Here is a 14,246-nt window from a genome sequence, read left to right as displayed (position 1 = left end):
GGATGGAGTATGAGCAGGGACATTAAGAACAAGGGGTGCAGCGGTGTTTTGCACAACCTGTAATCTTGCAATAATCCCCTCGTTGGCGGCTAGCAGCAATCCATTGCAATAATCTAGTCTGCTCAACACGAGCGACTGTACCAAAGTTCTTCTGGTGGTATCAGGGAGCAGGGGGAACACTTTCCTGAGAAGGCCAATAACATGGAAACAGGAGCCAACCACTTGGTTTCCATGTTGTTTCAAGACGAGCTCCTGATCCAATTTTACTCCAAGATCTTTCACAACCTGTTTGGGCTCAGGGACTGGGCCCAGATCTTGAGGCCACCAGTCAGGAGTCCACAGGTGTTTAGCTTCCCCAAAAGGCATCACCTCCGTTTTGGAAACGTTGCACTGCAGGAAGTTTGATGCCATCCAGTGGGCCACCTCTTTCATCCCCCGGGCAAAGGGGTTTCGCACTTCAGGTGTCAGCGTTTTAAACGGAAAGAGGAGTTGAGTATCGTCCGCATACGATACCGGGATGAAGCCGTGGGATATCATGATGTTAGCCAGGGGGTGCCACGTAGATGTTAAATAATGTGGGGCTCAAACAGGAGCCCTGTGGCATCCCCTTTAAGATCTTCACCTCCTCCGACCGATACGAACCCAAGATGACACTTTGGGTACGCTTTGTGAGAAAACTCCTTAGCCAGGCCAGCGCCTTGCCTTCCAGCCCGATGTCAATTAGTCTGGAGGTCATGATGTCATATGACACAGTGTCAAACGCCGCTGGCAGATCTAAAAGCACCAGGATAATGGAAAAACCTCTATCCTGTAGCATATGAAGATCGTCAGCGACGGACAGCAAGGCGGTCTCGGTGCTGTGCCTCGGCCTAAACCCAGACTGGGAGGAATCTAGCCCCCCAGCACTTTCGATATAATTTGACAGGTGCAGATTAACAAACTTCTCAGTAAGCTTCCCTAATAAAGGGAGGAGTGAGATTGGTCTCAAGTGTGTCAATTCAGTCCAAGGGATGGTGTTGTTTTTCCTCAGTGGTCTCACCAGTGCACGCTTCCAATCCGGGGGAACTTCCCCTGTACTCAGGGACAGGTTAACTATGTGTCGAATTCCAGCACCCTGATCGTTGGCCAATAATGGCATGATGCGTGCCGGGATGATATCTGAGGGGCACCCGCTCTTTATTTGGGTAGTTAAGGCAATTGCCTCCTCCGTTGATATGGGAGGGAATTCTGCAAGCTTACTGACGCAGTTCATTTGTACTCCAGTGGGTAGCTGAGCCATGCTGTCAGCTGTGTCCATGTTATTACTATTGTTCTTGGAGGCTAATATTTTATCATATATGCCCTCAATCTTTCTAGTGAAGAACTGAGAGATATTGTCGCAAAGTTCCTGGGATGCTATCTCCACGGTCTCACAAGCAGCAGGCTTAATAAAGGTTTATAGGACTTGATACAAAACTTTTGCATTTTTACCTGCTGCTGATAATTGGGCTGCAATATGATGTTTTCGTGCAGCCCGAATGGCTTTATGATAGCTTTTTAGAGAAATCCTATGGTTCTCCTTATCCTCAGCCTTGCGTGTGACCCTTCATAGTTTTTCTAACTTTCTCGTAGTTAGTTTTAACTGTCTCAGGTCATCCGTAAACCAAACTTCTTCTTTGGGAGCAGGTCGGGGTTTAAATGTTCTCAAAGGTACAACATGGTTTATAGCCACTGTCACCGCTTCATCAAGCTTACACAGTGAGGTGGTAACATTGCCCCCACATTCATCCCAACTCGGTTCAATGTATTTCTCCTTAAAACCCTCTGGTGTTAATTTGTGCCAGGGCCTCCTGATGTCTGCCACTACCCTCTGTGTGGCCTTTGGTTTATAGTTGGTACGAGTATAAAATCCAATGATGGAATGGTCTGTCCATTCCACTTGGTGGGAGGCATACATTTTATGGCAGTTGAATTGGATAACACTAAATCCAGTGTGTGGCCTGCCGAGTGTGTGCGCCCCTGATTTATCTTTTTGAGCCCCAGTGTGCCCAGGTCGGTTAGTAGAGTCTGAACCTCAACACAGTTAACGATTTCACTGTGGACGTTAAAATCCCCTACCAGGATAAAACATTGTGAAAGTTGCTACTTGTAATGCCAAAGGGCCAAGCTTTTTTTTTTTAACAGAGGTGCGGTACACCTGGCAATACCCCACTATTTGTCCTCTGTACATATGATGGTATTCATGATGCCAAGGAGCTCAAGAGTTCCATTAAAATCATCAGCAACCATCAGTGGACAGTTTCCTGAATTCTGTTACAGATCATTGTTGAGAAGATTCATAGTGGTTTACTCTTTGTTTTGTGAGACGTTTCTATTATAGACATTGAATATCTTGAAGAGAGGTCCTGAAGAAGAAGAAATTAACTATCCTAGAATATCTAAGGAATGTAAGTCCAGAATTTTAATTTTACAAGCCTGGGAAGTCCTGATCCATGAGCGACCTGCTATTGAATGTCTGGCTTTGATTATATAATTTATATGACCAGATCTGTGTGTGGAACTATTCAACCATATTTCCTGTAAAACACAGATATGATACCTCTCAATAAATTCCCCCCCAAACTAGATCATTAAGAGTAGAACTTGGGCCAGCCACATTCCAGAACAATAACTTCATTGTGGAATGTTGTTCCCTGGTATTCTGGTTTGTAAGGAATCCAGAAGTATTGTGCATGATCTTGCCCCTCAAAAAAGATGCTATTTGATACACAACATAGTGTGAAATACCCACACTAGAATCAACACTACCATGATCATTACAAGCAGAGAGGATTATATTCTGAACAGGGGATGGGGCACACTATTCATATATGATAGACATGTCTCTCTTTGTCAGTGTATTGCATGTAACCCTCTCCTTAGTTGAGGATGATGGAGCCAACATCTCCAATGTGTATTTAATATATTAGACATTTATTGTCCACTATTCAAGAGGGACCAAGGTGCATGTATGGTGTTTTATTTGAATCTCAGAACCTTTTCTAATGTTAGTAAACTGACCTAGACCTACCAATCCCACTCCCAAACCCTCATTTCTAAGGATAAGTCTGACATAATCACGTGATTCAGTTAGGGAGGAGTGACGCTTTGTATGCCAAATATCTGGGTACAATATTGAAATATATGAGAAAATAATCTTATTACAAATAAATAAGAAAAGCTGTTAATCCTGGGTAACCTATTGTTGCTAAATTCAAGTGTAGGGATGCTCAGTCATTTAGGGCTGCAATCCACAATATGTGATTTGGTAAACATTAGTGGCCAGATTGAGATCCTTCATGAACTCTGTGAGGGAACTATCTTAGCATCACAGAGCTTAAGAGGTGTGGGCCATCAAGATTGCATCTTCTGCATATAATAATGCAGGAGTGGGAAACCTGTTTATCATTCTGACATCCAAGCAAGCAGAATTAATGAATATGTAGAATAAAAAGAGGGGGGACGAGAATACAATCCTTACGTACACCCTAAACTAAAATAAAAAAAAACAAGGTCCAATAGCTCTCCGCTAGGACCAAACCTAACCCTAGCTTTGAAATTACTGCTGAAAACTGCACCAGTGCCACATGTAACACTAACGTAGTATGATTAACCTTGCCAAATGTGGATGACAAATCCATTATTGCTAGGTACAGAAGGCAGTACTTGGCTAAGGTATGTTTACTTTTAATGTGGGTAGGAATCCAAATCGGCAAGGATTTACTATATTGTTGTTCTTACGTATCTGATTCTGCCAATAATTTGGACAGCATTATCACTGATTGAGATAGGCTGTTAATATCTCATCTCAGTTTGGCTACCCATTTTAAATAAGGGAACAATGGCTGAGATGGAACAAAAGATTGGTAGATGCGCTTACAATAGAGATTATGAAAAACATTGGTTAATGCCATAGCAAAAAGATCGATATTTCATTTCAGCAGATCGTGTCATCCTGTCAGGTCCAGGAGCTTTGCCTGCAGGGCTATGGCACCGAGCTTTATATACCTCATCTAAAGTGAACAATAGTTTAGTGCCTAATTTGACATAAACTGACAAATCAGTCTCTGAAGGGCAGGTAATAGATGGACAATAAATGGTCGAAAAATGGGTCACTCACAGCAATTTGACAGCTCAAAGCTGAGGGGAAATTATCGCTCAGTATGAAGTGGTTAAAATTGATCAGAAATCTTTATGATTCTGTCTGTCAGTAGCTGATGAAAGACGCTGCCATTTTTAGTTGTTTGCCTTCGCTTTCCTTCTTTTCAATACTATTTTTTAAAACGAGCAAGCCATAGCCACTTCTTTGGGATCCATTGGCCTATCCATTGCTGTGTTAAATAGCCGGGTTAAACAAAACCAATTAAAATAGGGTCCAAGGGATATATATTTTAAAGACCCACACCTGATTTTATCCCCAGCACCAACTGAATGTATAACACACAAAACACAGGGGGTCTAACAGCCAAATTGAGAGGCTACACTGTCGATACTGAGTCAACAAGATCTCAAAATATCTTTATCGCACACACATAGCGTATTAATAAGGATAGAGAAGGAAAAAAGGCTAATACTACATGCATAGAGGAGACCGGTACATCATCGATTATTCGCAAAATGGCTGATTAATCCACAACAGATTGTAAAGGGTTTCCATCAAATTAGACTCAATGATCAGTCCTATCATTTGGCCAAACCCATGTGCAAATGAGGCTGGTCCCCTGATCAGTGGGACACTCAGCTCCGCACCTTATTGTTGTATCAGGATTTGGTCCACCAAATACACAAACCGTCCATGATGACTGATCTTTTGATGGTAAAGTAAGAAGAAATAGTGCAACAAACAAGAGAATGATTTAAAATAGGATGGAATGTCCTCCTTCTAAATACTTTCTTCTGCAGACTGGACACGCCTCCTAATTAAAAAATAGAACAGTGCAAGAGAAGACAGTGACAATTATCTGTCTACATAAGGGCCAACATGTTTCTGCCTAATGGGTATTTAATCCCTTGGCATTCGTCAGGGCCTCTGCTCGTATATTAGTTGCACTCCTAATAGTGAAATATAGAATTCACCACCATCACCAAAACAAATTGTAGTAAAACTGGTTAGAAACGGTACAACCTGTAACAACCATGGACATTAACCCTCCTATTCACAAAGGTTACTGTGAATTCCTTTATGGTAGGGCAATAGACCTCACCTCACCTGGACACTGCTCAGGTACTAAGAGGCCCCGCACTTGGGGGAGGCCTCCCCCAAGTCTCAGATGGGAGCTTGAGGTACCGACGGAAAGTGCGGGGCCTCTTAGTACCTGAGCAGTGTCCAGGTGAGGTGAGGTCTATTGCCCTACCACAAAGGAATTCACAGTAACCATGAGGCACAGGGCCAGACTGATTTGCATTTTGCCATGTCTGAACTGGGGTGGCAGAGTGGGCTAAAGAATGGTGATGGATTAAACCCAGATCTCTTGACTGGGTGTGAATGTTTGATTGGTTCAGATGCTCTGTCCATCACCACCCCCTTTTGTACCGTTTAGGTACGACATAGCCATGATGTTATCAATTGTAGAGCAGCCTTTACGGAATCCATTTTGATGGGAGGGGGAGGATTTCGTTCTCTTTGATCCATCTGTTTATTTCTTTCAGTAAGGTGCTTGCATAGGCTTTTCCTTCAATGTCCAAGAAGGCAATCAATCTGTAGTTTTTTGGATCTGTATTATCTCCCCACTCCTCACTTGAACATTGACCCACACGATGAATCGGGCACCTTAGCTTGTAAGCGACATTCAGTAAACAGATTGGATAACATTTTTCCCCAATATGCAGGGTCTTCTCTGAAGATTGCTCCTGGAAGACCGTTAAACCCGGGTGCCCTGTCATTACTTGTCTTTTTTATTACTTTTTCAACTGCGGTGCAGTCTTGTTCTTTGCCCATAGCTTCCATTGAGGATTCCACATCTGTGTTTGTACTCACCATGGGACATACCACAGTGCATCCAAGGTCAATGCAACCTTCCTTTTCAATGTAAATACGTGCCTCTGCCATGCATCTGCGTGTACGGAGTTGCGCCTGTCTACTTTACCTTTTTCCAGGCAGGGTATGTGTTTCCAAAGCTGATGTTGTTTGTGAGGCTTTAGAAAACACAAAGAATAACTGTGGGTCTAAACATGTAAAACAGCTATGTGTGTGGAAATTTCCACACACATAGCTGTTTTACATGTTTAGACCCACAGTTATTCTTTGTGTTTTCTGTAGTTTAAAGGGGGATTATTACTGTGCCTAGGTCGTTAAATATTCCCTCGGACCCTCTCTCCAATTATTTCATGTATTGTATGTGTTTGTGAGGCTTTGACAGCTCGTATATTGTTATCCAATTCTTCTCTATTTCCGTTTGTTTGAGAGACCATAGCAGATGGTTGTGCTTTTTGGAAAAACCTTTATCCTTTTCCCTTGTTTCTTGGGTACCCGCAATCCTATGCACCCTTGTAACCCTCTTTAGGGTATGTATTATGGTACTTAGTTTTGCGTTGTTATATCTAAGTTGTGATGTGTTCCTCATCTTTACTTGAGGGCTAACTTTATTGGTTTTGAGGAGTGTAGATTTTAAAGCAGAAATCCACATCGCCTAGTTATCTATACTAGGTTGGTTTAAAGGGTGCTTACATTTACACATTTGTTTGTCTTTCCATGCATTAAAACAGAGTGGCCTGGTGCTTATTCCATTTTAACCTTCTAACTAATGTGTATTCATCGTTCCCCGTTGAATGGGATAGTATGGCCACTTGTTCCCGTTGTATGGTGGTAATATTTCATTCTGGTAATGACATTTCTGTATTATTTCGGGACTTTTATTGTGCTGTGTTCTTAACTGTAATGCTGTTTGGGACTGATTTTACCATCACACATTTCTCTGAGGAAGTACCTTCTACTTGTAACTTACACACTAGTGATAAAGCACGGTTTCTAATTGAACTCTGCTCTGAACTAATTTGATTGTTTTATTAACTTGGTAGGTTCACACCCTGCCGAATGAATAACCTAGTTTTAACATCATTCCTCGGTAGCTAGTGAACAACCCTGTGCTCCTCCGCTCTCCATGCTAGAACACACTCAGACGGCAGGGCCACATTCTTTCATGGTATCCTTTTGGGCAGAGAATGCCATGAACAAAATGCTCTTTCTCATAATAATTATTGACATTGTTTTATCTGATATTCAGTCGAGGAAATCAATAGACTCACATCAAGTGTCTGACTGCCTGGTGTTAATGATTGATTATTGGATTGGTAAACATTTATTATTATTGCAATTTACTTTATTATTGCTATCATTCCCGTTATTATCACTGTAACCATTGCTCTGATATTGGTTTTATTGTGAAAGCTATTATCTAAGCTTAAACAGACTTATCAATCACACAAAAGACAGGATTGTTTGCTTATATCTGCCGATAACAGAGTAATACAGTGATATTTCTTTAATACTGCCTGAAAACGGGGCTGATATGGTTGATTTTTAAATTAAAGAATTTTTTTGTAAATGTTACCAAAAGAGAAAACATTTCTGAATTCCCATTTTTTTTCTACTAGTACGTTTGTCTTGTGCAGGGATATTCAGAAGTAACACCCGATTCTGGAAATACATGGATGTCTCTTAGCCATGTTATCCACCTCCCATTGGATAACATGGCTAAGAACTGGTCAGGGCAGGCGTTAGCTTTTGGAGATATTCGCTCTTAGCGCGAATATTTCCAAAGCTACGCCTGTTTTGATCATAGGCGATAGCGATGTTAGCGACTGTTTTCAGTCGCTAACATTTTGGCAAGCCCACTTTGCATGTCATTAGCGATAAATATCGCAGACATGCAAAGCGGGCCCCAAAATGCTCGCTATCGCCTACAAGCTGTCGTTAACTGGTGTTAGCGACTGCTTGGTAATTGGGAGATAAAATTATCGCCGCTTTAGCGGGAAAAAGTCCCGCTAAAGCAGCGATAAGGGCCCTTGGTAATATGCCCCAGGGATCTTAAATCCTCTTAACGATTCCACTAAAAAAATCTCAAATTAAAAGTTGCATTCTGCGAGAAAAAAATTGTATTCTAGAATTGTTTTTAGGTTTTAAAAATGGTTCAAAATACAATTATTTCCATACACCATTTTCGTGCAGGATCCTTCATTATTATTCTCCTCTCCTTCCAGCATATCACGTCCCTGCTATAGTTAACTAAGATCATCACCCGTAACAAACTAGGCTAATTATTTGAGATGGGGGAAGCCTTACCAAACTAAAATACACTGATTTATTAGGCCAAAGCATAGGAACTCAGCTCAGCCCTTGGTAACCTTATGCCACGCACATCAGGCAATTCCCAGAAGACGTAAGTGATAAGTTCAAGCAGTGCCAACAATTTTAAAGCCACGAAAACGATGGAATAAAGATCACAACCCATGCAAAAAGACAGAACAATGTTGTGAGCAAAAAGACACAAACACGTTCAGAACTGGAGATAAAAAGCCAAGAAAGCGGAGATAAAATTATCTCCCTATTACCTAGCTGTCGCTAACACCAGTATAGCAACCATCTTGGGCCCCACTTTGCATGTCAGTGATATTTATCACTAATGACATGCAAAGTGGGCGCTAAGCGCGAATATCTCCAAAAGCTAACACCTGCCCTGAGCAGTTCTTAGCCATGTTATCCAATGGGAGGTGGATAACATGGCTAAGAGCATTAGCTCAGTAATGCATGAATATCGCTGACTTTTCAGCGATATTCATGCATTGCGGCAGATTTTTATCGCATTTGCGATAAACCTTGGCAATACCAAGGTTTATTTGCGATAAAAATCGCCGCAGCTTAGCTGTAAATTTTTGTCTCTAACCAAGCAATAGCGATAACTATCGCTATTGCTTGGTAATATTCCATAGATATTTATTGTAAGAGAAATCTAAATATGGTGAAATTCATTCTGCCAGGACAGCAAAGTAAATCCCTATTCTGTCCTTTAAGAACAGAGTAAAGCTCCCATATAGTAAATCAACTTTATGTCCTTTTTTTTGTTCTTCAAAGCCTCCAGTGGGATAAGGAAGGAAGATGTAGCTAGGCAGTGATCCACAAGATTAGATACCTTTAATAGGAGGTCCCACTGAACTAGTTTTCTGTAGGGGTGTGTTTAATTCCTGTAATTTGCTTTTGTATAAAGTTGCAAAACTATTGGTATGTTAAACATGATAAACAAAATGTAAATCTGGTATTTAGTGTTTTATTTTATACAGGAAATGTGTCTTCACATCCATGCTGGGGATAAGAATGCATTTTGCACTTGAAAATAGTGCAAAAATCAGAAGTGCCACAAATGACAGCGGCTCACGTCCTGGTCCTTCAAGTGGTTCCTGTGCTACAGCTGCATAATTGTACCACAATCACATGACATGGCTGATTTGAGGAATTTCGTGCAACACATGTTATGTGAATTGCAAAAAATACCACAAGTGTTTATGCCAATGTTAGGCAAATTTTTCTAGGGATAGTTTTCAGCATTGCTTGAATGTCCAATAGAGATGAACGTGGTAGGTAGGGCTGGCTAACCCATGCATGAGCAACATGTCCATGTACAAGAGGGGAGGGAAAATCTACCACTTTTCCAGGAATGCTAGCAAAGTGCCATCTGGTTACTCCTGGGGCACTCAGCTTCTCATGGTAGACCTCTAGGCATCAGGTATCCCACCAGTCCACCAGGTTTAGTTGGGCAGTGTTGGAGTCAGGCGTCGTTCAGCTTGTTGTGTACCAGGATCAGGCAAACAGGAGGTCAGCCACCTGACTCTTGGAGAGCAGTTCCAGTCCCTGGGTGCCCGAGGGAATTAAGTGCCCTTGATTCTTTTTTGTTTCATCAGGGTCTTCTTCTTCAGGTGTAAAGACCCTGATGAAAGAAAGAAGATTCAAGAATGTTCTCAGCAGCTGGTGGTGAGGAGTCTTATTTTATGAACTAAACAATACTACCTACTTTTGGCCTTTTGCCCACACCCATTGCAGAACATCCTCTTTAATTTACTGGAAAAAGAATTAGCCTTAAATACAAAATACCATTTCATTCATGTCATCTGAGATGTCATCAGTGATGTCATCAGTGATGTCACTGACAATGTCATGAATGATGTAATATGTGACATCATCACCAGTGGATTGCGGGCACGAGAGTTACAGTTAGTACAACTAACTATAATGGAGGAATTTCAATGGTTTTGTATGAGTGAAATGTCCAGCTAACTATAACACCCCTGAAACCTATGGTTTTTCAATGAATTTCTAAGGTTTTCTAAATCATAATTCCTAACTATAACATGTCTGAAACCTATGTTTTTTCAGTGAATTTCAAAGGGTCTTTAGGTGATAATTCCTAACTGTAAACCTGCCTGAAACCAATGTTTTTTTCAGTGAATTTCAAAGGTTTTTTAGATGATAATTCCTAACTATAAACCTGCTTGAAACTAATGTTTTTTCAGTGAATTTCAAAGATTTTTGAAATGACAATTCCTACTTATAATGTTGACCACTTCCCCATATTTTGAACAAGAAACCAAATCTGCATTGCTACCTAAAAAATCAGGCAATAGTTCCACTTACCACGAACAAAGTAACATCAACATTTAGCTAATGTAAGAACATCGACTATGTACTGCGTGAATTATATCCAACTCACACCCATATTTAACAATCAATATGTGATAGAGGTTCTAATTATACACTTCCGACACCAAAGAAAATCACAATAACCAAAACCACCACCACCACAACCACCCCCCCAAATCCCTCCCCCCTACTACCTCAGAGGCAGCGCAAAACAGGACAACGACCTTTCCAAAATAATATATCCCCTCAACAGTACACTAGCTCAATCTACAGAGATGTGGCAACCAAGTATGTATAAGGGAAAGAACTCGAACATCAACAATAATGTACACAATGCTAAGACCACCGGTGAAATACTATACACAATTCACTATACAAACCAAAAACTTCTCAATGTGTAGATGTACCATTGATATGTGTAGTGTACTGAATAGTGAACGCAACCATATTTTCTCAGACACTGGGGAGTATTTTGGTCATGTAGCTGTGTTCACCCCCTCCCTTTGAAACAGAAGCGGAGTGGGCTAGTCCAACGTAAACAATGTAAACGTAAGACTATTATTAATTAGGCTATGCCTTGGGTGTGGTTTACTTCTGCAAAGAGAAGAGACTGCGCCACTGCGAAGGTCCGCACCGTGCCACATTGCTGCCGCCATGACCGTGTGCCCCTTTGATACAGGCCAATTGTGGACTCAGTGCCACAGCAACGCAGACTTATGTCTGTATCGACTACTGTCTTCAATCTACACTGCGGACAGCAGGGTTTACAACTTGAATTCAACTTTTGATCTAAATTTGTTGTCGTCGGTATCTGTGCTGAGTACTGCCTTCAATCTATTCTGCGGTCAGTAGAATGGACATCTTGATACCAGTTGCACATCAGCACTACAGAAAACATTGAATTCAGTCTCAATTTATTTAAAGCAGAGACAATTGTACTATTTCCCCAGATTTTGTTAAAGTTTGAACAGTAGGAAATTCCGCCTTCATTTATTTAATGCGGAGACAATTACGGACAGCATTCAACTTAGCCTTGATTTATGTAAGGCAGAGACAATTTTGTTAATGGATGCCACAAAAACCATTCCTCAATGCCTTCAAATGTACACTGCGATCAACAGAGTTCAGTACTTGATACCAGAAGCGCATCAGCACTACAGGCAACATTGAATTCATTCTCAATGTATTTAAGGCAGAGACAATTCAACTGTGTCAACAGATTTTGTTAACGTATGTGACAAAAAGCATTTGTTGATGTTTCTGTGAACTACTGCCATAAATGTACATTGCGTACAGCAGGGTTCACAACTTGAATTCAGCTTTCCATCTACACTACAGACAGTTGGGAATTCAGCCTTGATTTATGTAATGCAGAGACCATTCTGCTGTATGTGTTTAGATTTTTTTTACATAAGTCACAAAATCATTAGTCGATATCTGTGCTGAAAACTGCCTTTGATCTACATTGTGAGGGCGCCAATCCACGATACAGGTGGAATGGCGATTGCACATGATGCATTCTAATAGCCAAGGAACTTTGTACTAGTGCGTCCCGCCCGAACCACAAATCATCACAGGGTGCGCACAGGCTGAGTTCTTCATGTACCACTAACTCCCTGCACCACAAGTCATCTTCACGTGGCCTGTTAAAGCAGAATTCATTAGGCAATAAACATTGCTCCCAGTGCACCCTGCCCGGACCACGCATAATTGCAGGTTATGTACACGCTCAATGCCACAGGTACCAGTAACTCACTGCACCATAATTCATCACCACGTGGCCGTATTCAGGCAGAATTCAATAGAGAAAAGACATTGGTCCGAATACGGCCCCCCTTTACCACTCATTATCGCAGGGTATGTACAAGCTCAGTGCCGAAGATACTTTTAACTCAGTGCAGCATAAATCATCGCAAAGAAGAGTGAACAGTTTTATGTCAGCATGAGGCATAGTATCACTTTTAAATGAAATTCATGCAGAATTCAATTGGCAAAAGGCATTACTTCAATTACTGTGCCTCCTACCACCCCCCTGGCCACGCATCATCACAGGGTATGTACACGCTAAGCGACAAAGGTACTACTAACTCAGTGCACCAAAAATCATCGCCACGTGACCTGATTGAGACAGATGTCTTACTTGGAAGAAAATACAACATAGTTTTTTGAGATCTACAGCAGCTTACTCCTGTGAAAGGACAACCAATATTTATAAGAAAACTTGATTTTACAGACTTTGCTACCAGTGTGTCCTGCTCGGAACACGCATCATTGCAGGCTCCACAGAACTTTGTTGTTTCAGGTGCCACTAACTCTGTGCACTAATCATCGCTGGCTGCACACACACCATATTACCAATACTGTGCAGCTCTAATCAATGCCACATGGTCGTGGGCTCTTGCTGACCGCTACCTTCTGCCTACACTTCGATCATAGAAGTTCGCAATTAATTACACTGTTGATTTATTATTTGTACAATACCAAACTAAGTATAACATTTTTCAAACCCTGTGCTATATCCCATTATTATGCTTCCTTTAACAACTTTTTTATATCACTTATAGATTTACTTGAATAATAAATTTCCTGCTGCAAGTGCAAAGGTATTCTTAATGATAGTCTACACTATGGATGGCATAGGTCACAATTTGAACCTCACTTTTTCTTCATTGGAAACCTGAATTTCTTTTTTGGACACAAAAATGGCTACACCACTGGAAGAATCATCTGATTCTGATCATTTTGTTGCTGAAGAATTCATAACCATCGATGGTACTTTTTCCCCACCTCAAAGTACATACAATCCAGTATGAAACAGTCAAGGCTTTGAGTGCAGCCCGTTCACACCATGCATCATCGCAGGGTGAGCACACGCTAAACACCAGACGTACCACTAACTCAGTACTCCATAAATAATCACCACAAGGCTTTATTAAGGCAAAATTCTGTAGTCAAAAAACATTATCCCCAGTGCTGCCTATCCAGACCACGCATCATCGCAGGTTACATACACGCTCAGTCCCAAAGGTACTACTAACTCAGTGCACTATAATTCATCTCCACATGGCTATATCCAGGCAGAATTTAACTTATTCTTCATTCATTATTTATAAAGTGCAGTACCAAACAAATTAATGTCCCTCAAATCTATACAAAATAATCACATGGCCTTACTAGGCCAGAATTCACAAGACAAAAAACATTACTATCAGTACGGCCTGCCCAAACCACACATCATTGCAGGGTCCACAGAACCTTGTTGTTTCAGGTACCACTAACTCAGTGGAAGCAAAACTATGTATAACAACTATCAAATCGTACAGAATATCCCTTTAGTATGCTTCCTTCAAAAATGTTTTATAAAATGCATGCTGCATACATGTTCTATCTTCCACTTCAATCATAATTGAAGATGATGCACTCAACGCTAAGATCTACACTGCAGACAGCAGGGTTTACAACTTGAATTATCCTTTGCATCTACACTATAGACAGTAGGAAATTCAACCTTGATTTATTTAATGCAGAGACAGTTATACTTAATGCATTCAGATTTTGTTAAAATAAGTGAAAAAAGCATTGTTCTATAACTGTACTG

This window comes from Lissotriton vulgaris, chromosome 6, assembly GCF_964263255.1.
Source record: "Lissotriton vulgaris chromosome 6, aLisVul1.2, whole genome shotgun sequence".
In the NCBI taxonomy this organism is placed as follows: Eukaryota; Metazoa; Chordata; class Amphibia; order Caudata; family Salamandridae; genus Lissotriton; species Lissotriton vulgaris.
Note: the sequence above shows the minus strand (reverse complement) of the source record.